Consider the following 25,892-nt stretch of genomic DNA (forward strand, 5'->3'; position numbering starts at 1 on the left):
TTTTTTAATTGAGTAGGTTTCAGGTTGCCGGATTCCTTTTAACAATATTTTAAATGGAATTATGAGGGCAGGGTCGCATTTTCAGTGCTAGTGCCGTAAACAGACACAACCCCGCTATAATTAGCCCGAGCTCTGAGAGCACGCAGCTCACATGACCTCCAAACAAGGCTTTGCCCCAAACCCACATGGCCTTCCTGATCTCCAGGCAGAACTGAACAGTTCCTGCTGCTACAGAGTTCCCCTGCCAAGGCAGTGGCCACTTAATAACCTTGTAAGATGCCTGAGAAGGAAACATGATGTCCTAGAAGCATGACTGTCCTGCCAAAACACAAGCTTGGGGCATAAAATGGATGGATAGGCTGCAGCTGGGTTTGGAAGGTAAAAAATCAGGAGCCAAGTGGGACCAAGTAAAGTCAGCTCAGTTCTATGTGTAATAAGCCTCCAGCGGCTGTATGAGGCTTTCAGCTGTGTTCTTATCAGCTAAGCAGCAGAAGATCTGGTCAATTCTTGGTTGGGAGCCCTCCAAGGAGAATCCAGCAGGGAGTGGAATTGGTAATTCAGTAGCCACTGGTCTTTCCTCTGAGTCAGTGCTTCAGCTTTGGGAGAGCTCTGATAGTAGAATACCAGGGGTCAGATGTTCCTCTCTGATACACTTGGTGCAGCCCTTTTGATATTCATGGGATTGCGTCTGTATAACTCAAAGGACAATAGGGGCTTGCATTGCCAAAGCAAGGTACAAACATTGTCTGACCCTGACACCACTGCTGGGGAGATCAGTATCATCATCTTGGTGTTACAGATGGGGAAACCAAGATAGGTTCAGTGAATTGTCCAAGGCCACACAGCCTATTGGCAGCAGAGGCAGGACTAGGTCCTAGGAACTCCTGGCTCCAACCCCTGTGCTCATTCTGAGTCTTCTTAGACCATACAGGGTGTTGTGTTTTACGGGTGTACTATATAACCAAAGTCCTGACCAACTGTTTGCTCATTAAAAATCAGATGGAATTTTTCATAGCAGGATGTGGGCTTCAGCCCTGGATTCCTGGCCAGAACTGAACCCCTCTACAGTTCTGTTATGTGCAGACCTGGGGTTTTAATTTGGGCCCCATCGCTAGGTGAGTCCTTGCCATTCTGGGATTTGGAATGTCCCCAGTCTGACGAGTGGCGCTCAGCCAGCCTGGCCTATTACAGTTCCTCCATTGATATCAACTGTTCTACTGTCTCTCCAGGTGCGGTGGCCCGATATCCTCCTTTGGGTGATCGCTTCCCAGTGAGCCAGCATAACACTGACAAACCCCGGTCACCAGCAGGCAGAATCGAACCGGGGACCTCTGGAAATTACTGCATGAGCCTCTACAGCATGAGCTAAAAGCCAACTGGCTGGTAGCTCAGGCTGTAGAGCAGACTCATTTAATCTCTCTCTCTAATGGTCTCGGTGCCACTAGATGGGAAAGAACACCACATCCAGGAGGTGTGTGGGTTACACCAGCATACATTGCGCCTGCCCCACTGGAGAGGAGATTCACACTGAGCCCAGGGAAAACTTGCTCCCCCAAATTGCGTATGCTTATAGAAGAGCGAGGTGAGAGGTGATGAGCAGGACAGTGAGCAGAGGGGAATCCAACCCAGCCTGATGTGAGAGGGCTGTTGTGCAGCCACCCAGTTAGTCCTGCTTAGGGACATATTTAGCTAAATGCCTCATTGACACGCTTAGCATCACACTTAAGTCCATGCCTCTTCAGAGATGCCCATTCTCTACCTCTACCTCGCCCCAGGCTCGCCCTGGGCACAGGCAAGTAAGCCATCAGGTGTCAGGGGGTTGAGACTTTTTTTAGTGCCCAGTGCAGAGGGGTATTTTATCTTACTAGGGCCAGCAAGCAAACTCCATTCACTCTTGGGTTAGACCGCAACAACCTTGCATGCTTGCAAGATCAGAGCAAATTGTGTAGCCTGATACAGAACTGTCCCAAGACAGTGGCTTTGTGGCTTCACCTATTGTGACCTTGCTGTTACATTCCCAGAGATTTTCCCTAAAGTTACGTAACGGTGCAACCGCTTTTGAAAGAGAGAATCATATGATAGAAACTGAAGATGGACAAGAGCTACGAGATCATCTAGTCAACCGCCACAGGGATCAATGCAGAATTTTCTGCTACAATAGTTATGTTCTATTAAACCCTCCATCAGCTATTCTCACTGTGTGTGCTTCAGATGCTCTCTGGAGTTTTACCCAGTCTAGTTTTAAAGAGACACTAGCTGGTTAAATTAGGTCCTAGGATGAAGTTTTATAAAAAGGTTTAAATAAAATAATGAGACATTATCTTTCTAGAGCACCTTCCATTTAAGGATCCAATCCCATGGAATTTACATGAACACATTCTGATTTCACAACACTCCTGTAAGGCAGGTAAATATCACCTCTATCTTACAAATTGGTGGGGGAAACAAGCACAGAGCCGCTAAGTGATTTGACCAAAATAAGACACCAAGTCAGTGGTGGAGCTCGATTAAAAACGCAGCTGTCTTTGCTCCCTCCCAGGCTAGTGTTTTGACCATAAAAATAATGGAAATTTTGCCCCAAAATTTTTGTTTAAAAAAAAATTCCTCTGAAAGCAGAGTTTTGTTTGGATAGAAATATTGCCTTGCTGTGTTTACAACCCAAGCAGTGGAGCATTGTGCAAGGGGCAGAAAATGAAATGGGCTGAACAAAAGTGAAACTGTCTATTCAATTTTATTGTTCTGGTTGATGGAAATGAAAAAGCATCCAAACAAATAGCAGCAATGGTAGAAAGTCAAATAGATTTTTAAAATTATTTCACTGGTCATAAATCTTCGGTGATATTAATATTTTAGAAAGGAAGTTCAAGTCTGGAGTAATAGGATTGAGGCTCTGTGGGAGTTTTGCCTGAGATAGGACTGAAGGATTTAGACCATGATTTTTAGTGTTGTTTTAAATAACCCAAGCGATGGAGCTCGAATGATCTCCTTTGGGAAATGACTGCACAGTCTAATCATTCTTACGGTTAGGCTAAATACCAAGAATTTTTTCTTAAGCTGTACTGCGATTAACTTCGCTCCATTACTGCAAGTAATATCCAAATCAACATACTGGCAGCTCCGCTAGAGATAAGGCTGAAAGTCACTTACTGTTTAAAAGATGGATTCTGAGTGCTTTAAAAGCCACATGCTGACTCAGGTGGTCTTGAAATTTGCTACGTTCATGGGGGTGCAGGGTAGGGACAGTGGTCCAAATTTGGAGTCCTAATATCAAAGCAGCTTTGTCCTCTGATTCACAAAGGTTTCCATGTGGACTCTGGGCTGGCTTTCTGCTACGCACTCTGGTTTAATGGTTGTCCTGGATAATTCTAGTTACAACTCCTGACCCCTCATGCAGCTGAGTATCTTCCAATTGTATCCAAACCATTCGAACTGCATTTGAACTATAGGCACAGTGAGGCAGTTAGTGTCTATATAGAGAGCAGAATGAGGGACAGTTTGGAAGAACTCTGAATTTACAACATTCCATTCTCTGTAGGGTTGATTATATCCAGATGGTCCATATTGCAACCTATGTTTAGAAGTGAACTAATATCTTAGGGCTAAGAGTGAATTCCTCTAATCCCCAGATGCCTTGCTCAAGCAGTCAGTAGTTTCAGAATGGTTCTTTATACATCTTGAGATTTCTTATTTTTGCATAAGAACAGCCATACTGGGATAGACCAATGGTCTGTCTACCCCACTATCCTGTCTTCTGACAGTGGCCAATGCCAGGTGCTTCAGAGGGAATGAACAGAACAGGGCAATTATCAAGTGAGCCATCCCCTCTCATTCACTCCCAATTTTTGGCAATCAGGGGTATAGGGACACCCAGAGCATGGGATTTTATCCCTAACCATCTTAGTTAATAGCCATTGATGGACCTATCCTCCATGAATTTATCTAATTCTTTTTTGAACCCCATTATAGTTTTGGCCTTCGTAACATCCCCTAGCAAGGAGTTCTACAGGTTGACAACGCGTTGTGTGAAGAAACACTTCCTTTCGTTTGTTTTAAACCTGCTGCCTATTAATTTCATTGGGTGACTTCTGGTTCTTGTGTTATGTGAAGGGGTAAATCACACGTCCTTATTCACTTTCTCCACACCCCTCGTGATTTTATAGACCTCAATCAGATCCCCCCCTTAGTCGTCTCTTTTCCAAGTTGAGCAGTCCCAGTCTTTTTACTCTCTCCTCACATGGAAACGGTTCCAGACGCCTCATCATTGTTGTTTCCGTTCTCTCTACCTTTTCCAATTCCAAGAAAAAACAACAGAGATGGGGTGACCAGAGCTGCACGCAGTGTTCAGGGTGTGGGCGTACCATGGATTTATATAGTGGCCATTATGATATTTATGGCCTTATTACCTATCCCTTTCCTAACGGTTCCTAAAATTCTGTTAGATTTTTGATGGCTGCTGCACATTGAGTGGATGTTTTCAGGGAACTATCCACAGGGATAGTTCAGGGAAGTTGTCGGAGCTTGGGGCAGCAAAAAACCTACAGCTGGCCCTGTCTGTAACTCTCTGCAGTTTGCTTTGGATTTCACTATCCTGAGTAATTTTGTATCATCTGTAAATTTTGCCACCTCCCTGTTTACCCCCTTTTCCAAATCATTTATGAATATGTTGAACAGCTCAGAGATCCTATTATTGTACCACTGTCATGTAAATATCCTACCATTCCATCCTCTCTTGTGCTTACTTCACTGCTGTTGTTTATATTCTAGTAGCATTTAGGAATTCCAGTTGGAGATTGGGGTCCTGCTGTGCTAGGTGCTGTACAGACAACGAGACACGCCCCATCTCAGACAGTTGACGATCTAAGTTTCAGACAGAATGCAACAGGCAGAAGAAATGCAGATGGGGCAGGTTGGAAGGACGAGGTTACAATACAATGAATGGAGGTTCGCAGAAACGAGCAGAATTCCTTAGCCTAACAATGCTAGAAAGAAGTTTTTTGGAGGCATCGCAGCAGAGGCAGAATGATCAGACGATCCAACTGTTTTTACTCTTGTTGTATTACTGACGCGGCACTCCTTGTGCATTAATATTAGGTACATTTTGAAAGCCTGCCAGGAGACAATGGCTGTTTTATTGGGTCGTGTCTTTTTCTTTTAAAATGTTAATGGGAGGAGAGCGCTCCAAAAAGTTGCCAGCCAGGGAGTGAAATCTTCAGAAGAAGTGTAGCATAGACAGCAACAGCTATCCCCTGTTAACGTGCTTCACGTGAGCTCCAGTTACTGAGCACAATACAGGGGTAAGTAGGTTGGATGTAATGTCCTGTGCTATACAGGAAGTCAGAATAAATGACCTAATGGTTCCCTTTGTTCTGAAACTCTGTTAATCTAACCATGGGAAGGGAATTCCTTCTCTATGCTCCTTCAGTCTTCAGCCTCTCTGCTGTGGTTACCATTAAAGGTTGTTCTATGTGCAATGAGTTTGGCAATTCTCAGTGTAGGTCCAAGTGGACAAGTATCTATGCGACAAGAAAACACCCCCCACACTTGGTACGTTTTTTGTCTGTGTCAGCAAAGAGGACAAATGGGCCGCAGGGAATGAATTACCTTTTGCCCCTTACAGCTAGCTAGTTCTCTCCAGGACAGGGCTGGAATATATTGGCAGGGCAGTCTGGTGAAGCCTGGGCTGCTGCTGCCAGTTCTGTGTCTGTTCTGGGGGTCAAGAAAAGACTTTGTTCTTCCAGACTGCCACTCTGGCACCTTCATGAAGGCCAAAACAGCTTTTAAAGAACCAGGCGCTGGCTTGCACTGCCGCTCCCCACCTGGAACTGTGATGTGGTGTAAGGAAGGCTCTGTATCTGGATTGACTACAGAATCAGACTCCAAAACATTTCATCTTCTGCTACCAGTCTGTGGCTAGAATAACTGAGATAAATCTAATTGCAGCATTCTGTGCACGTTAGTCACTGGCCCCTGGAGCCAACTTGCACATTGTCTAGGACAGCGGCCTTCAGATACGGAACTTCCACATCTTCCATCTTGATTTGAGTGCTTTCAAGGATGTTGGTGGGTGGTTGTTTTGTTTTTGTTCCCCCCCCCCATTTGTTACATACTTTAACAAAACTGTAACAGCCCCTTGCTTAGATCCCTCGAGCATGGTGTGCAGCTGTTGGGGGGAAGAAGGGGGACTGAGGAATCCACACAACCGCTGGATCATTGTCATAAGTTCTGGGCTCTGTCCCATGTCTTCCTCAGCCTTCCTGTGGGATCTTGGACCAATCACTGAGGCCCCTCAGTCACTGGCCTGATGCTTAGAAGTGCTGAGCTGATTTTGAGGAGAGTTTCCGGAATCTGGACAGTTTGCAGGGTCAGGGACCCCAGCATGTCAATAACATAAACCCTTCCCATAAACGGTGGGACCAGGGATGACAAGCTCAGCTCTTAATGAACCCAGGCTCCTAGAGGAAAACACCTATAGACCAGCCAATGACAACTTCTCGGGGGCATTCCATGTAGGGAGACCATACAGCCCGTTTTGGCCAGGACAGTCCCCTTTTTAAAGCCCTGTCCTAACTTTTTTGGCAAAACTGAGCATTTGTCCTGTTTGCTTTTGCCAACTTGATCAGCGACACCAGCCCCGGCTGTGTGGTGGAGGCAGGGCTTGGGCCAGCCCTGCAAGGAAGCGGGCCTCAGGCTAGCCCCACGCGGTGTCCCATTTTCCCTTGGGGAAATATGGTCACCCTAATTCCACGGCATAACCAGCCAGGGGGACCTGTGGCATTGCTCAATGCTGTGCCCTCTCGTCCGTAGCGGAACAGCTTCGGGGGAAGCTTGCATAGCAGAGTTCTTGTAGCTATAGGCGGGAGGCAGGAGGAGACGCAGGGAGGGAAAACGGGCAGAAAAAAGAAAGCATCCTGCTTTCAAGGCTTATTTGTAACACCCGCAGTCCCAGCATGCTTCACTCCCCTGAAAGGAACCAAACCCTGAGCTCCTGGGTGAGATTTCATTCAGACCGTACTCAGATGGAGCTCACTGACTTCACTTCCTGGGGATGGAGCAGGCGAGACCTGTGGATGTGGCCCCAAGCGCTTAAGGGAATAATCGTGAGTCACCTTGCAGCAGCTGATATCTGGGCTGTAACTGAATGGACAGCTACATCAACACTGCAAACTGCCTGTCTGAGTCAGTGGCGGGAGGGAGAGAACAGGTCTCTGAGCCATAACACTGATCAGCTCTGGGACTGTGAGGGGAAACAAAGTTCAAGCGTCGGTTTGTTGCTATTCCCCATCCACCCGATCGTGCCCTTCCTGACAGGCTGTGGCTGTGCTATGAAACTTGCTGCAGCCCGTGGACTACTCTGCATGGTCTAAAGCCATTGATTTACCCGCAGGTGATGTGCCATCTGTACTTCAGTACGCTCATCACTTACAGCAAGTGCTTCTTCTAGCCATCACCCTCTGCCTGATCCTTCCCCTGCTCCACACAGGGCACCCCATCCACACCCAGCACAGCACCGATGAAGTGAGTTGTAGCTCACGAAAGCTTATGCTCAAATAAATTGGTTACTCTCTAAGGTGCCACAAGTCCTCCTTTTCTTTTTGCGGATACAGACTAACACGGCGGCTACTCTGAAACCAGTGTTACTCTGGGAGGTTTCCCTCCACCATATGGAGCCTGTGCACCCCCAGAGTCCGATCAGGGCCAAGTGAAAAGAGTACCAGGATGAGGCACAGTAAAGAATCAGTTGTCTGCCCTTCCTATGTCCATCTCTTTCTCTCATGTACAGAGCAGCGGAACTGGTGCTCTAACTCTATCCAGGGCTTATATTCTCATACAGTATTTCCCGGAGCCCCCACCCACACCCTGCATTTGGGGCGCCAGGCTTCAGCTGCAGGGCACCAGGGCTTGGGGCTTCAGCCCTGCAAGTTTGAAAATATTTACTGGAGCTCCGCTCTGGCCAGCTCCAGCTGAATTTAAGCCCTGACTCTATCCTTTCGCCCGAAGAGCAAGCCTTTATCCCTGGAGCTATAACAATCACTCTAGGGAGCTGGGACTAGTATCAGGTCTGTTATCCTCTCGGTGGCCCTCCCCTTAGAAGACAGCCTCATTCACATGAGAGCACATGGCTCCAGCTTGCACCAACTTATTTTGACTCTAGTTAATTTTTGTCCCTACGCTCTTCTCTTTCCTAGCGCTCTGTTCTCTGTCCTCTCTTGCGCTCCACTCTGCCCACTCCAGAGGGAGCATGTTCCAGCTGACAGGACTGGATTCCAGAGACTTTCGGTTTTACTTTTTTTTTTTCCCCTGCTGGCTCATGCAGTAGTGCAGCAAAGTAGAAAATAAAGTATGTCATGATAGAAGAGATGCACTGTCCTGCCTGACTCCGCTGTTGGTATCAGAGGGTAGGAAGGGAAAGCTTTAATAACTATCTTTCCGGGGGTGGAAGAGCAATCACTAATATTTGGTGTGCAGAAGTGACAAGCTGATAACTGTTTGATAGTGGGTATGTTCGTAATGGGATTCCATCATTTGGGGACAGTGCAAGGAGTATACAATCTAGATGAGACAGCAGTATGTGCTGGACCTAGGCATGTAAAGAGAAATGACAGGAAGGACCAAGGTCCAGTGTTGCCCATCCCTGCTAAATTACAGAAAGTTGATTCTGTGTAATGTGCCTGTTTGATCTGACCAGGCAATCCCTGCTCTGAAAGAAGACAGAAAACACCCAAAAGTTCCTGCCAGTAGCACTTAGAGGAAAATTCCTTCCCGTGGCCAGATCTGGCAATCAGGTCCACCCTGCAGGTGAGTGCAGTCCTACAACAAGCAAGTCTCACTGAACTCAATGGAGCCGGGGTTTGCTCAGCGCTTTGCAAGATCAGGTGCCAGGGGAGCAACAACCCCTGTGGCCAAGTGTCTGACTCCACTTATTCGCTGAGTTTTTTTCCCCATTGAATCCTGTTTAAACTCTTCAATTCTCTGTGAGCTTGTACCATGGCTAACAGCACACTGCCTGCAATTGGAAAGGAAGAATATGCTACATTTTTATTATCCACCCATAAACAATACCTGTTCCACTTGTTAAGCTAGATGTGACACAATACAAAATCACCCTGAAATTCCTTCGCCCTGTATGCAGGGTATGATGCATAGATTCCGCATTTCTGCAACTATTTATAAAATGTTCCCAGTCCACCATGGCTGTAGGTGCGCACACAACATCTGGTTTAAAAAACAGCCCATGTTTTGACTCTTCCAAGGAGCTAGAATAGCTGAGGACTTTCCCCTAAAACAAATAAGCAAATGCTGGAGAATAGGGCTTGGTATGAGGCCCACATCCTAAAAACACACTCAGACAGTTTAGACCAGCAAAGGAGGCAAATTCCACAAGGGAGAGCTGTTCCTTGAGCCAGCAGCTCCCAGATGTTTAATTACAGAGACTGTGACAGATACAGCAATTTACTGCCATATTCTTAAGATACCTTATTGAATTAAGCTTAAGTATCTTTGGTGTCCATTGTACTAAATGACTGGTTTATGTATTATTGCAGGCCAGGAGTGTATGGAACCTCTCCAGGGGGAGATGAGAGACGTAGGGGTTCCCTGGACTATACTGAACAATGTGCCAGACAAGAATGGACTTTTGGAACAAAAAGTCTTAAGTAGTTTTCCTGGGTAAGGTCTAGGGGAAGGTGAATAAAAATTCCCCACCTCCAGTTATGCAAAAACCCAGCCTTTTCAAACAAGGCCCTAAGGAGTGGGCCTTTGTCTGCTGATCCCCTGTTACATGGGCCCAAGATCAAAGGCCCAAGCAGTACAAAGGAAAGACTAAACTGTTTATGGTGGTTCTGGTTCTGAATCTGAGACAGTTCTGAACTTTTAACCATGGGGAAAACCCAGTTGTGGGCTGGTCTGATGACAGTTTGAAGGACTGACACCTACCAGAGCCTGAGGTTGGAGGTGGGGTGCACTCCAGTCAGCTTTTTAGAAAGTGTGGGGGTTCTTTGACTGTTTTTAGTATATTTTCTCTGTACTGCTTTCCCCTTAAGAATAAATGTGCGTGCTTAGAAAAAGCTGTGTGGTAATGGATAACGCTAGGATGGGTAAGGTAGGGTAGCAACTAGGCTGAAGCCAGAGTGGGTAGGTGGCAGTGCGGCAAGGCTCCAAGAAGAGTGCCATTCAGTAATCCAGGCCTGAGGTGACAATGCTATGAATAAGTAGTGTGATACAGTCTGGGTCGAGGAAAAAGTACTCTTGGCCATCCAGGACAACAGGGATTCGGGAATAGTTGGAGACACAGGAGCACAGACACAAATGGAAAACTTCTTGGACAAAGGCTGAGGAACTCAACAACAGGGACAAGGATACCCTCAAGATTCCCACCAACAGCTGCTCCTCCAGCCTCATCAAACCACTAGCAACATCTATGTTGGGTCTGGACTGAGCCTCAGCCAGCAAACTATCACCTAAATCCTAATCTCAGCCAAGCCCTGGGAAAGCACCAGCTGGGTGTGACGAAAGCACAACCGGGCTGTGTGTCATCTGCACAGTAATAATGCTGCAGCTCTGATCTCACCATGAGCCATTGTCCCACTCCACCCCCTGAGCCCTATCAAAGAGGGAAGAGTGGAACCATCAAGGGACTCTGCCTACCCCAGCGAGGGACATCAGGAAGGTTAGCAAAGCCGCACAGGAAGCGGTATCAGAGGCTACTCTGGACAGTTCTGGAGGATCAAGATCAGAACACTCTCCCCTCCAAATCCAGGCCGCAAAGCCAGCAGAAAAACGTAAGGACTCCAGAGCTGCCTTTAATATCCTTCTAAAAAGGCAAGATTAGGGACAGAGCAAGGACTGGTGAGAGCCAGTGACACGGCTTCCTGAGAGCAAGGATGATGCACGAGCACTTGGTTGGACTTTGGAGACCTAGGTTCAAGCTTCTGCCCTCCCATGGGCTTCCTGTGTGACAGAGGGCAAGTCACTTACTCTCTGTGCCTCAGTTTCCCATCACTTCAGTGGGGATAACCGCACTGCTCGACCTCACAGCAGTGTTGTAAGGTAAATACACTAAAGATTGTGAGGTGCTCAGATAGTCTGGTAATAGGGGCCATGTACGTACCGTAGACAGTAAGGGTCTAATGACTGCTCATTTGAGGGAATAAATTACTATACCTTCTCATATAGAAATGTCCATCTCAGCCTTTCCTGTCACTAGCCACGAGGGGCATACATCCAACTTGCAGGTGGTGAGCACAAAGCGCCCCGTCCTCTGTGACTGAAACTAGTTTGAATGCCGCCAAAGATGTTGCAGCTCCCTTCACTACAGCAGTCAGCCCTGTCTGGATCCAACAGACCCATCTGCAGAGACAGCAGAAGATTCCTCATGGCATGTGGGATGGGAGAGGATTCACCAGGATGCTGACAACTCAGGGCACTTCCACTGGAGAGGACTTTGCAGACACAGTGGTGGAGAAGGAAGATTTTCCCCCCTACACCAGTGCAGCAAGACAGGGTTTTCAAATTCTGTGCCACAGCTGACCAGAGTCAGTGCATGATTCCCACCAGCCACGTGCTAATCTCCACCCCACATCGCTCATTGTACATGCAGTATGTTCTGTAGAGTGTACAGCTGTTGCCTGTTCCCTTTTTAGCCTGGGATCATCCCACTTGTAACTCAGTAATTGGGGGTCACAGCGTGTTAAAGGGTCCCAGAATGACTTTCAAGGATGCCCAACGCTGTCATGTTCGGAATGGTTCCGAATCCAAACCTGGATTAGGATCAGAATTTCACAATTGATCTTATTTTTTTTCCCCAGTATTGCCCACAGTGTGATAAATGCTTCCCACACAAAACAGCTCCATCTTTAAAATGGGTCGGATCTGAACTTTGGAACGTCCAAAACCCAGATCAGAACTGAGGAACATGGCCCTGTCTCTAGGCACAAGACGGCAAGTTACCGTGAAGTGAACAAGGCATGTGAGGACTGTGTGGCACAATAGTCCATGAAGGAAGTATCCATCAGAGATATCAGTACAATGCGTTTTTTATCTCCCTTCTCACGTTGACATGTTTGCCCACTTCTAAAGTTTGGGAGAGTGTTGGATTATCAGCTTGTGAGCACCAGTCTCTCCGCCCACCCCAGCCTCAGCATGGGTCACAGAAGAGCAGAAAGGGAACTGGAAACAGGCAGGGAGCCTGGTGGTGGAACATGAGCAGGGCCACACCAGGCTGTTTGGGGAGGCTCAGCCTCCCCTGGCCTATGATACCCATCACCCATGGTCTCCTCTAAAAGACCCCTCCCATAGCAGGCTGCATGGAAATAAATTTATCTACCTCAGACACAAAGGGCTCAGTTAACCCTGCCAGGATTTGAACCTGAAGGCGTCTAAGCAACCTAAAACTGACACTTAAACCACTAAGTTAGCCACTTTATCAAGCAAGCACATTCACCCACCGCAAGTATGAAAGTAATTGTCTCTTCTTCTTTTAAATGCCTCCCCACATATCCAATGAGGCCATTCAGTTTTTAAACTGAAGTTTGTTGCTGTGCATTTACAATCCTACTGATCAGGGAGATCCCTAAAAGAAATCGTTAACAGGTTTTGCAGAGGAAGATAGTTTTGGAGCGGGGGAGTATCTCATGGAGCAGAGAAAGGTGATGGGAATACATACAGTGGAGGCAGACGGGGGAAGGAACAATGAAGGAATTCATATTTTAGAAATCCTAGAAGCTCGTATTACTCATAAGCCTTCCTTGCTGCTCCATTTATCAACCAAGATAAACACAAGCGCCACAAAGCTTCACTGTTGAACCAGAGAGAGGATGTATCTGACAAGCAATTCCCAAACAGCCAGGCACTCCCAAGGATATCACATAACATCCCCCTTACGTCATCCAAGGAGCAGAGCCAGACCAACTGGATTACATTACTTCTCTTGCCTGCTGCACATGGCAACAGCCAGTAGAGATGTGGCAGGGCCCATTTCGCCCACTGTCCTTTCAACTGGAGCCCTGCTCAAAACTCCACTCGCTTTATAAAGTGCACACGGGACTATCACTGTGTTGAGCTTTTGCAGCACGTATCTCAAAGCGCTTTGCAAGCAGGAATGGGAGCTCACAGAAGTGAGATGGAACAAGCCAGTGAGCTCACCCAGTCTCTCTCCCTGCTAATGAAGAATTGTTCCCTTTCTTGATACTCAGTTTACACTTCCCCATTATTACTGATTTGTCGTAGCACCTAGGAGCCCCCGTCATGACCAGAACCCCATTGTGCTAGGTGCTGCACAAACACACCACACACAAAAAACGGTCCCTGCCTTAAATGCATTATATGAGTCCCAGCAGTCTGTGTCATCCCAGCTCCGCTCCCTCCTTGGAATGACCATCACCATTTTACAGAATAGGGAACTGAGGATCACTGAGTAACCAAAGGTCACAGAAGTCCGTCGCAGAAGTGGGAACAAACCTGTCTCCTCATCCTTTGCCTTAGCACCAAGTCTGACCAGCCCCTTCCTGATTTCTGTATGTATACCCAGTATCTGACACTCAATGGGTTAATTTCTGGCCCCACCCCACTCCCCCGGTACATCATGCAATTCTGCTTGACTTCAGTTGGATGCACATATCTGTGAACAAAACTGGATCTTAACTAAAACAATAATAGTTCTCACATTATCTTGCACTCACAGAGACCTTTTTATTGCAAAGGACTCCTGCGCTCTCTACAAGCTTCAGAGATGGGAATCACTGGGCAGGAATGCAGCGTCTGTTTAATATCATGCAACACTTCACTGTAGTGTGCGACAGGCAGTGGGAAGGAAACTGTGTATACAGCTGAACCTGTAAGCAGTATTTCAGGAGCAGTAGGCAAGAAACAATTGCCCACAATAGGCTTTGGCCAGGACATTTTGGTCAATGATACTATTCCCAGGGAATCTTTAGTAACACATAGTCAGGGCTTTGGTCGTCCATCTCATCCAAAATAGAATCCCCAATTTACCAACCCTCTGCAAAGGTATCGAGGTCACTGGCTGCTCTGAGGGAGAGAGTCAGTATGGTTATTTCCTACAGCACTCTGAGTCTTCCATCCGATCCAAGTACTGACCAGACAGGAGACTGTTTAGCTCCTGAGGTGCCTTGTCCCTACCTAGGAGAGGCTGTCTCTGTAGGAGCAGCAGAAAGGATTAACCCCCTCGGACCAGCTACATCCTGGATATTTTCCCTGAACCTGACAGGAATGGTTAGGGGTTGTGTGATGTGGACCCATGTCCCCAGTGGACATCTTGAGATTGCTAGGTCATTTTACAGAAGAGGCCCCCTAAACAGCTCTCAGATGGTAACACCGTCCAGTCACTGCCAAGTGAGTGTAGCTTTAAAGGGACCAGCCAGAACTAACAGGTGCTGGGGGTCACCTGATAACGGATCTATGCCCTGCAAACAGACACCACTATCCTATAAACCATATAAACTTTCAGGATCTGAAAGCTGAATTCTGGACCTGGGCATTTGTGTACACACATATGCCCCTGACCAGCTAATCCCCCTACAGATCCTGTTCCCTTTGCAGCCCTCTCTTTATGGATTTTGATTTCTATGCATTTTGCTCAAGTTGAGCTATCTACCCAGACCACATCCACTCTAGGCGTAGACTTTTCCATAGGACTTTGGGGCCCCTGAAGTCCTGTAGCTATAACATCTACTTGCAAAACTGCAAGTTGATTATAGCGATGTACTTAAAGGCTCACGCCTGAGAGGTGAAGTCAGCAGTAGCTGAGGATAATCAGAAGCTTGCTGGATTGGTCCCTTCCTCCGACATGATCTGCAAAAGGAGACAGATACAGGATGAATCTATTACAAAGGCAAATATTTTTGCGGGGCGAGGGGCGAAGGAGGATTGCATCAAGCTGTGAACTCCTTGCTGACACCTGGAACAAAGACGTATCTGTTGTGCCCCATGGCCTTGGTCTCAGGGATTTAAAACGCATGTGTTTATGTTTTGGTTTCCTTGAGTTAGGCTGAGTACACAGAGTGGTGGTTTCTTTCTGAGCTGTGACTGGAGCAGAGTTAGCCCTTTGTTAAACATCACCCCATCCTTCCATGCAAGCATCTTAAACACTCATTAAACCCCAACACTCCGACACTATTTACAGAAGGGGAAACGGAGGCACAGAGCAGGTAAGTGACCTGCCACAAGGTAAGTCACTGGCAGAGCCAATCATAGAACCCAGGAGTCATGACTCACACTCTTCTGCTCTGGCCACCAGCCAGGGTTCCCGCCTTCATCCCTTTGCGGTTAACCCCTTCCGTCCACAATTGGACAGCTTCTGTGTTGGAGGCAGAAGCAGAACGTTCTGGGGCTGCTCTCCCCACACTCCTGCGTTTGGAGAGCCAAGTGTGTATGTGGCTTAAATGAAAACAGACCCAGGGACAGGGCGTCATTTCCTCAGGAGGAGGGTTTAAAAAAACCACTAAGAGCAGGCACGGGAGCCACAGCTGTGCGACTGTCGTCCAGAGCATGCAGTCCTGGAAACAGTTCGGGCTGGACTAATTAGGCCAAGAGTTAAAAACTAGGAAAGGCCAAAGGAGGCTCCTGAGTCCATATTTCAACATGTAAATAAGTGACCGGATTTGCAAAAAGCACTGAGCTCCTAGCAACCCCTGCCACCATGGGCCTTTGCAAGCAATTTCAATACTGGTTAGCAGGAGGAGTGTCCGTCCTCCAGCATTTCACATGCCATCACGTCCTATCACTTCTAAGCACGACGAGGCAATACAACGTGAAAAACGTGGCACATGGTGACCCCGAGCTACCATCTTAGGCATTAGAGAGGGGTGAGAGGGTCCATCTCCCTGCTAGGGATGGCTTCAAACAGGAGACTGAGCCACAAAGCTGCCCTGCTCCCAGCATGAACCATGCCAAGCTCCCCACAAGATGGCAGTGACATGATCAGAAGCCACAATGATGGGCGCAGCACAAGACCCTTGCTAGATGGATAAATAACAAAGGAGCTCGAGAATTGCCAGCAGATGGAGGGAAGTGATTGTTCCCCTCTATTTGGCACTGGTGAGGCCACACCTGGAATACTGGGTCCAGTTTTGGTCCCCTCACTACAGAAAGGATGTGGACAAATTCAAGAGAGTCCAGTGGAGGGCAACGAAAATGATTAGGGGGCTGGGGCACATGGCTTATGAGGAGAGGCTGAGGGAACTGGGGTTATTTAGTCTGCAGAAGAGAAGAGTGAGGGGGGATTTGATAGCAGCCTTCAATTACCTGAACGGGGGTTCCAAAGAGGATGGAGCTCGGCTGTTCTCAGTGGTAGCAGATGAAAGAACAAGAAGCAATGGTCTCAAGTTGCAGTGGGGGAGGTTTAGGTTGGATATTAGGAAACACTATTTCACTAGTAGGGTGGTGAAGGACTGGAATGGATTACCTAGGGAGGTGAGGGAATCTCCATCCTGAGAGGTTTTTAAGGCCCAGCTTGACAAAGCCCTGGCTGGGATGATTTAGTTGGGGATTGGTCCAGCTTTGAGCAGGGGGTTGGACTAGATGACCTCCTGAGGTCTCTTCCAACCCTAATATTCTATGAATGGGCATGGATTTGAACAGCCCTAGATAAACGGTGGGAGGAGAGGAACAAAATGGAAAATAACTGACTCCTAAACACAAGGCTCCCAAAATACTGGCCAGATTGTTTACACACACACACTATCAGTTTTTTTAAATAATCAATTAGTCAAATGGTCTGGTGGAGACAAGGCAGGTGACGTAATATCTTTTATTGGACCAACTTTAGTTGGTGAGAGAGACAAGCTTTCAAGCTACACAGATCTCTTCTTCAGGTCTGGGAAACTAACAAAGTGTCATTGTTAAATACAAAATTCCTTCTGCACTATTCTTGAATTCTCATGTTTGAGCAAAAAATATAGTTGTTACTCTATGCTACTGTCATTTTAGATGCAGTTGGGATAAAAAATAACTAGCTGAAAGAGGCAGATCTTCCTGTTACAATTTCACCTTTGAAGTGGTACTGACAGGGAATACAATGAGTAATGCTAAATGAGCTGGGTGGTAATAATAATTAAATAACTACACTGACTTATTTTGTTTAGGAGAATCCATCCTCAGCTGTCACAGGGTCCCCGCAGGCTTTCTCCCTCTTGAGCCTGCGCGCTGTGTTTAGGCTGGTGTAATAAAGACTCTTCCACACCTTCTTTTGCTGGATCACCCAAGTGTCTTTATTTACAGTGTTCGTGCAGTTCCCAGATTCCCCAACAGCTAGTGGCCCACAGACCCTCCCCAGGGTCTCCTGGCGTTTGCGGCTTCCTTCTTTGGTAAGGAGACAGCGATACCACCCTCCTATCTCCTCCCAGGCTAGCCTCCCCACTGACGTTTGCCCAGGGCTTTTATAGCTATCTCATGCCTCAGCCCAGCTGTCCGCACTTAACTTAGCATGTTCCTCTGAGCCAGCCCTCATTAGGGCTTGCAGCTGGGCTCCCTGCTCCTGGACAGAGAGCAGGATACAGCCAGCATTTTGGCAGGGCCTTAAAGGGGTTTACTCCTGCCTGCAACATCAACATATAGGATTTGAAGACTATCCACCTTCAAGATCACCATCATTTTTCTATAGTTTCAGAGTTATCTGCCAATGATAGTGTTTCAGTCACATCATGTATATCACATATCCACAGGATATCACCTGTAGCAAAAAACAAACAAAAAAAAAAACCACTCCATCACCCAGAAACAACCATAAATAAGTTTGTGATGAGAACCTGCAGATTACAAAAAGAGGTAACTGATGACAAAATTGCCCGATTTGTTTATGCAACAAACTCTCCTTTCCGTATGATTGAGAACCCACACTTCATTAACATGGTTCAGTCATTAAGACCAGGATACAGTCCACCCAACAGCAGATGAGACAGGCAAACTGCTGCATAAAGTGTATGAAAGAGAAATTGAGCAGTGTGCAAAAGGTCTAGAGGGTGAAATTGTTAACTTGAGTCTTGATGGGTGGAACAATGTCCACAATGATCCTGTTGTATGTGCTTGTGTGACAACAGAAGAATGTCTTCCTTACAGAAACAATTGATACATCAGGAAATGCACACACAGCAGAATACTTATAGGTAGCAGCAGTAAAAGCTATAACAAACTGAAAAAAAATTCAAATGTCTAGTACACAGTTTGGTCACACACAATGCTGCAAATGTATCCAAGATGAGAAGAAATTATTTAGAAGAGAGTCCCAAGCTAATAACATACGGCTGCAGTGCTCATTTGATGCACCTCCTAGCCAAAGACTTCAGTGTTCCAGAAATAAAGGCTAATGCTGTTGAAATTGCAAAATACTGTCGTAACAACCACTTGGCAGCAGCTGCTCTGAAAAAAGTGGGAGGAACCAAGCTAACTCTCCCACAAGACCTGCGATGGAACTCAGTAGTGGACTGTTTTGAGCATGAAATCAAGAACTGGCCTAATCTGATGACAGTTTTGTGAACAAAATCATGAAAGAATAGATGGTACTGTCACAGCCAAAGTTCTCAGCGTTGGGCTTAAGAGAAATGTTGAACACATGCTGAGTACCCTGAAGCCTATTTCTGTAGCCTTGAACAAAATGCAGGGAAATACCTGTTTTATTGCTGACGCTGTTGAAATTTGGAAGGAACTGAGTGAGATCTTAAAAAGAGAAATATGCAATGACAGAGTTAAATTACAAGCATTAAAAAAACAAATGGGACAAGCACTGTCTCCAGCTCATTTTCTTGCAAATATTCTCAATACTCGGTACCAGGGTCAAACCTTAACTGCTGACGAAGAGGAGTTGGCTGTGACATGGACATCCAGCAATCATCCCTCCATAATGCCAACTACAATAAACTTCAGAGCTACGGGTGAACCATTCAAGAAATATATGTTTGCTGATAATAGTTTTAAAGAAAGTCACACCAGTGAACTGGAGGAAGTCACTAAGCACTTGGATTCAGAGACTGTTGACGTGATAATCTCACTTTTAACAGCAGTAGCTTCTTCTGCCAGTGTAGAGAGAATATTTTCTTTCTTTGGACTAATTCGTTCCAAATTGAGAAATCATTTGGGACCTGAAAAAGCAGGAAAGCTCATTTTTCTTTTCCAGATTATGAACAAACAGGAAAATGAAGGTGAAGATGACTGAGTTAGCTGCAGAAGCCAAAATTTTAAGTTTCTCATGTTGACCTGGAGGATATAGTTGATTTAATTTTTTAAAAAAAAATATTTCATTTAACTATTTTAGTTAAAAACAATTTTAACAAAAACAAACCTGATTTTAAAAAACTTGAATGTTTAACGAAATTCAAAAATTCATATGCTTGTTTTGTTTAAAATATTATATGTTTGCTGTTGAAGAAAAAAAATCCAGAATACATAACATTGTTGTTTTAGTTAAATAAAACAATTTAAAAGTCTGTCCAGTGATGTTCTCGTCCTAATACAGCATGGCAAGAAAATCCTCCAAATATTAATGATTAACTTGTTGAATTGGAGATAGTTCACCTCCCAATGACTTCATAAATATCTGCTTCAATTACCTTTGGTAAATGAAATAATCAAACAAGCATTCGTTTTCTGATATAGCTGCAAAACTAATCTGAAAAGTTTTCGAAATAAATCTCTTTAAAAATGTAGAATATGTACCTTCTAAAAATGAAACCTATATCTATCTGAGTTGTGAAGAATATGAATTAAGGTTATAACAACCAACAAGAATGCACTTTTATGTAGAAACCCATGATTAAATCGAGTCTTCCTGACAAGTGATTTAAATCAATTTGATTTAAATCAAATCCACCCTTGGAGCTTGCTTCTGCTGATGAGGTTGGGGGTTGTTTGAAGGCCAGAAGAGGAGGTTCAGGAAAGATTTCTTTCAGGATGGGGTCCCCATCAAGTATGGATTGTAGTTGTTTGATGAGACCCCATATGGGTTCCAGTGTGGGGTGGTAGGTGGTACAGTCAGAAGTAGCTGGTTTGGTAACACTTTGTTGGTTGTTTTACATGTTCTTTTTAAAATCCGCTTGTTATTTTGGTGTCATTGTGTCAAAGTAAAAAACTAAAGGCCTGTTTGTGCAGTCCTTATTATCCAAGCAAATGCATTCACTGCCCCTATGTTTGGTATGAGGTGCCTACAACAAACATTGGCACCCTAGTGCCTGACGGCAGCTATCTCACCTGGCGCTGTGATCTGGTTAGATCTTCCTTGCTAAGCCAGGACATGCCTACTCCATATCAGGACAGGAGTTCTCCAAGGAGCAGAGAGAAACTGCTGCAGCAAGTGTTGGGGATGCAGTCAGTAGTGCTCTTCCAGAGCAATAACTAAGCATTTTACCACCTGGGGTGAGCAAGCACATTTGCACCTCCTAAAGGTGACATGTGGGGCGGGGGACATGTGGGGTCATGTGCCCCCCCCAGATTTCTGCTTTCTGTTTAGCACAATGGTTTTCAAACTGTAGAGTATGTCTTCCTAGGGGAACGCACCCCACAGTTTGAAAACCACTGCCTCCTACCTGGAGCCGGCAGATCAGAAGCTGATGGGAGATGCTTGGGCCCCTGGGTTTCCGCACTTTGGGAGTCGGGGCACTGGCTGGCTGCCCGGCAGCCCTCCCTGCCCGGCTTCCCAAGCCAGACCACTTCTGCACGGCTGAGTGCTCCCCAGGCAGGGGGGCGACACAGCTCCAAGGTGCGCCCCGACACACTCTTGGCTCTGTCCCGAAGGAGCCCGGCGCTGGCCAACGCAACCGCTGGAGCCGGCCCCGGCCCACAGAACCCAGCTGTCATGAGCTGCTCCCTATGATGCTCCCTGCAGTACTCATCCCCCTTGGGCCCCTGCCTCTCAGCTGCCCAGTCACACCCTGCTCGCCACCCAGGGACCTCCCATTGCAGCTGAGTCACTCTCCCCACATGCCTTATGTGCAGAGCGGAACTGTCCCTTGCTCCCATTGGCTTCCCTGTCCCCGGCCAGGGCTGCCAGGCTCACGGCCATACAGCCCAAGGTTGGCTGCGGTGCCCAGCCCAGCCACTGGGAGCAGGCAGCTGCTGCTAGAAGGGCGAACTTGCTCCCACCTGCACTGGAACCCGAGGCTGTGAGAACGGAGCCACCCCTAGGGTTACCATATTTCAAGTTCCAAATAGAGGACACTGCTGCGAGGAGGGTACAGTTAGGGGGCTACTGAAGGGGTGTCTCTCTACAGGGAGGGGGCATTGGACGGCATTGGAGTGGATATTTGGGGGGTGCTGGAAGGGTGGGTGTGTACTGGGAGGGATATTGTGGGGCACTGGAGAAGGTATTGAGGGGTCCTGCAGGGGATATCTGTGGCTGGGATACCCACAGGAGGTGGGGGGCAGCGTGGCTGGCGCAGGCCTGGGACGCACTGCCAGCCCATCAATCAGCGCCTCCCTGTGGGCCTCTCCCTCTCCCCAGGGTGGGGAGCTGGTGGCACTCAGTGCCCTGCCCGCCTGCTGCCGCCATCGCAGTCCTACTGGCGCAGGGAGAGCCTGCTCTGGTCAGGATCACCGGGCCCATGATCCTGTGGGGAGGGGGATGCTGAGCACCCTGGGCTCCAGCTGACACTGGTGGGCCTGAATCTGGGTTGTCATTAAAAGGTCACCTTTTGCCAACAGGTACCAGAGCGGTAGCTGAGATGCTGCAGTTTCCTCCTTCTACAGTGAACCCTGTGATGGGGTCTATCAGGCTTTCTCTGGAGACACCAGCACCCAGACACTCCCTGCCCAAGGAAAATCCACTCGGATTGGGCAACCAACGAGACAGTCCTCCAGAGGCCTATATGTGCCAGGAGCAAATATTTACCAATCAGGAACCACCAGGCCCATTAAGAAGGCTTGCTTGTTTTTGCTCAGGGGCAGAGGTGGGTGAGATTGGGATGGGAAGGAGCCCTTGAGTGCTGACCCAGGCCAAGGCCTGGCCTTAAGTGCCGAAACTACGCGCGTGTTTAAAAGTGCAGACAGCTGACTCCAGAGTTGCTATTTTTGTTTAGAGACTGATGCCAAGCTTATGGCGCAGGCTACCCAGCCTCAAGCAGGTGGCCAAAGGCTGCAGACTAAGGGGGCAGGGGAAACCGGACACTGTACTGCTTGTGTCCCTGAAGGGGGCACTGCAGAACAGCCCTGCCTGCTGCATCCCTGTCTCATCACTAGACCTCCCTTGGAAGAACTGAGCCTTGAACCAGTGGTGCGTATCAGCTCCAGTCTCCGCACCCCCCACCCCAACTTCAAACAGCAGGGCTGATCAAAGCTCCCAGGGTGAGAGCCTTGCAGCCTTTACCAAGACACCAACAAACAGACCTGTCTTAGGTCCTTACACAGCCTAGCAACGCCATTCACACACAGGGAACAAAATCAAACAAACCACCAACAGAGGGACCAAATGAACCACTCCCCAAGTCCTGCTACCTCCATGCACAGAGTCCACAGCAATTCCCTCTGAAGCTCTCCTGTTAGCTGACTCTGTTCAGAGCTCTCCAGTGCACCAAGCAAGTGACTTTTTATACTAAAAAGATCGGTGTGAGGAGGATCACAGCAATAATATGAGCCCTCAGGGTGCACAAAAAAAGTTAGAACCACCAAGTGATTTTGTAAAGATGTGGCTTTTTAGTGGGCTCTATCTCAGGAACCCCTTACTCAAATGACCCCAAATTTGGACCACTATCCTTACTCTACACCTCTAATGGCGCGCAGCAAATTTCAGGGCCCTGTGAATCACCAGGTGGGTTTTAGAGCACTTAGAATAAGCATCTTTTAAACAGTGACTCTCGACCTGCATTCTAGCAGAGCTGCAGCTCTGCTCTAATGTATTATCCTGATGTTTCCTCCCCTTTGAAAACTTTGCATCACCACTTGTGTCCTCCGAACCAATGGCAGCTTCAGGAAGCCATGCGGGCCTGGGATGCCCCTGCTCTCTTGAAGTGGACACACCTCCTTTTTTTCGGCATGGAATTGTAAAAACTGGACTCGGAGAACATTGAAAGGTCAAAGAGTCCTGTGGCACCTTATAGACTTAGTCTATAAGGTGCCACAGGACTCTGTGCCACTCTTACAGATCCAGACGAACACGGCTACCCCTTCGATACCTGAAAGGGCCGGGGCATTTCCTGCGCTCCGCACTTACGGTGCTAAGGAACTTGCCTGGGAGAAACTGGTGAGTCTGGGCTGCCCCATTTGCTTTCTTGGCTCCTGTGCATGAACATTTTAAATGCAGTGCATTGAAGACAATGCGATTCAGTGCAACTTGGTGCTACAGCTGTCTCTACTTACTACCCCAGGATTAACCATTTATTAATAAAGGGTCAAACCTTTGCTTCTGTTAAAATGAATAAAAAAGAAATGCAGGGCAAAGGCAGCATGCGCAACCTCTGGCAGCCCCCAAAAGCTGCCACCATTCGGTGATATCACAGCTGGGCTTAACCTAAAGCTGCCTGAGCAACTTACTGGGCCTACAAATATGCCCCAGGTTTGCATATGTTCCCAGATGTGGGAAAGCTTTGGGTACTGCAAGAGAAGAAGAGCTTTAATTCAAATTCATGGCCAATAGCTAAGTGTGAGCATTCCTACTCCTTGTACCATTCCCACTGACAGGACCTAGCTCCAAGCTTCATCAATGAACATTTAGGATTGGCCAATATGTAAAGCTCAATATAACCAGTTCACTGTGGGCATTTAGCAAAGATTAGGGAGATCAGTTTTGTCAATGGGTATTAGTGTTACAAGTCATCCTCACAAGTCTTTACACTCTGTTTGTTCAGCGTAAGCACATCTCAGGCGTGTTTTGGCAAGTCCCTCTCTTGTCTGAGCTGGGATTCCCACAGCACTAAAAAGATTTCATTAGATAAAACCACCCAGCATAACTCATGTAGCCTGAGGTTAGAAGCCGCTATCCCCTTCAAACATGCTGGCAGTCTTCTGATTAATCCTATTTCTGCTGTGTCAGCACTATCTTGACATAATCCTTCATTGGTAGGGGAAATTAGATTATTGTAGGGCTGTCGATTAATCACAGTTAACTCTCGCAATTAAAAACATTATTGCAATTAATCACAGTTTTAATCAAACTGTTCAACAATAGAATACCAATTGAAATTTATTCAACATTTTGGATGTTATTCTACATTTTCACATATCTTGTATTCTGTGTTGTAATTGAAATCAAAGTGTATATTGTTTTTATTACAAATATTTGCACTGTAAAAACAATAAACAAAAGAAATAGTATTTTTCAATTCACCTCATACAAGCACTGTCGTGCAATCTCTTTGTCGTGAAAGTGCAATTTGCAAATGTACTTTTTTTTTGTTACATAACTGCACTCAAATACAAAACAATGTAAAACTTCAGAGCCTACAAATCCACTCAGTCCCACTTCTTGTTCAGCCAATCGCTAAGACAAACAAGTTTGTTTACATTTACAGGAGATAATGCTGCCCTCTTCTTATTTACATCACCAGAAAGTGAGAACAGGCATTTGCATGGCACTTTTGTAGCCAGCATTGCAAGGTATTTAATGTGCCAGATATGCTATACATTCATATGCCCCTTCATACTTGGGCATCATTCCAGAAGACATGCTTCCATGCTGATGACACTCGTTAAAAAAATAATGCGTTAATTATACTTGTGACTGAACTCCTTGGGAGAGAACTGAATGTCTCCTGCTCAGTTTTACCCGCATTCTGCCACATATTTCATGTTATAGCAGTCTCATATGATGACCCAGCACATGTTGTTCATTTTAAGAACACTTTCACTGCAGATTTCACAAAATGCAAAGAAGGTACCAGTGTGAGATTTCTAAAGATAGCTACAACACTCACCCCAAGGTTTAAGAATCTGAACTGCCTTCCAAAATCTGACAGGGATGAGGTGTGAAGCATGCTTTCAGAAGTCTTAAAAGAGCAACACTCCGATGTGGAAACTACAGAACCCAAACGACCAAAAAAGAAAATCAACCTTCTGCTGGTGGCATCTGACTCAGATAATGAAAATGAACATGCATCGGTCCGCACTGCTTTGGATTGTTATCGAGCAGAACCCGTCACCAGTATGGACGCATGTCCCCTGGAATGGTGGTTGAAGCATGAAGGGGACATGTGAATCTTTAGCACATCTGGCATGTAAATATCTTGTGACGCTGGCTACAACAGTGCCATGAGAATGCCTGTTCTCATTTTCAGGTGACACTGGAAACAAGAAGTGGGCAGCAGTATCTCTTGCAAATGTAAACAAACTTATTTGTCTGAGCAATTGGCTGAACAAGAAGTAGGACTGAGTGGACTTGCAGGCTCTAAAATTTTACATTGTTTTATTTTTGAATGCTTTTTGTTTTTACATAATTCTACATTTGTAAGTTCAACTTTCATGATAAAGAGATTGCACTACAGTACTTGTATTAGGTGAACTGAAAAATACAATTTGGGGGGATTTCAGTGCAAATACTTGTAATCAAAAATAAATATAAAGTAAGCACTGTACACTTTATATTCTGTGTTGTAACTGAAATTAATATATTTGAAAATGTAGAAAACATCCAAAATACATAAATAAATGGTATTCTATTATTGTTTAATAGTACAATTAATCAGCTTGGAAAAGAGGAGACTAACGGGGGATCTGACAGAGGTATATAAAATCATGAGTGGTGTAGAGAAAGTGAATAAGGAAAAGTTATTTATTTGTTCCCATAATATAAGAACTAGGGGCCACTTAATGAAATTAATGGGCAGCAGGTTTAAAACAAATAAAAGGAAGTTCTTCTTCACAGAGCGCACAGTCAACCTGTGGAACTCCTTGCCTGAGGAGGTTGTGAAGGCTAGGACTATAATAGGGTTTAAAAGAGAACTGGATAAATTCATGGAGGT

At 46.3% G+C, this 25,892-nt stretch overlaps 1 long non-coding RNA gene across 4 annotated transcripts in view; it reads right to left on the reverse strand.

Annotated features, from left to right (window-relative positions):
- Positions 1-25,892, reverse strand: part of LOC140910875 (uncharacterized) — a 60,789-nt gene that overhangs the window by 24,231 nt on the left and 10,666 nt on the right. The window lies entirely within an intron of this gene.

Source organism: Lepidochelys kempii, chromosome 4, assembly GCF_965140265.1.
Source record: "Lepidochelys kempii isolate rLepKem1 chromosome 4, rLepKem1.hap2, whole genome shotgun sequence".
Taxonomy (NCBI): domain Eukaryota; kingdom Metazoa; phylum Chordata; order Testudines; family Cheloniidae; genus Lepidochelys; species Lepidochelys kempii.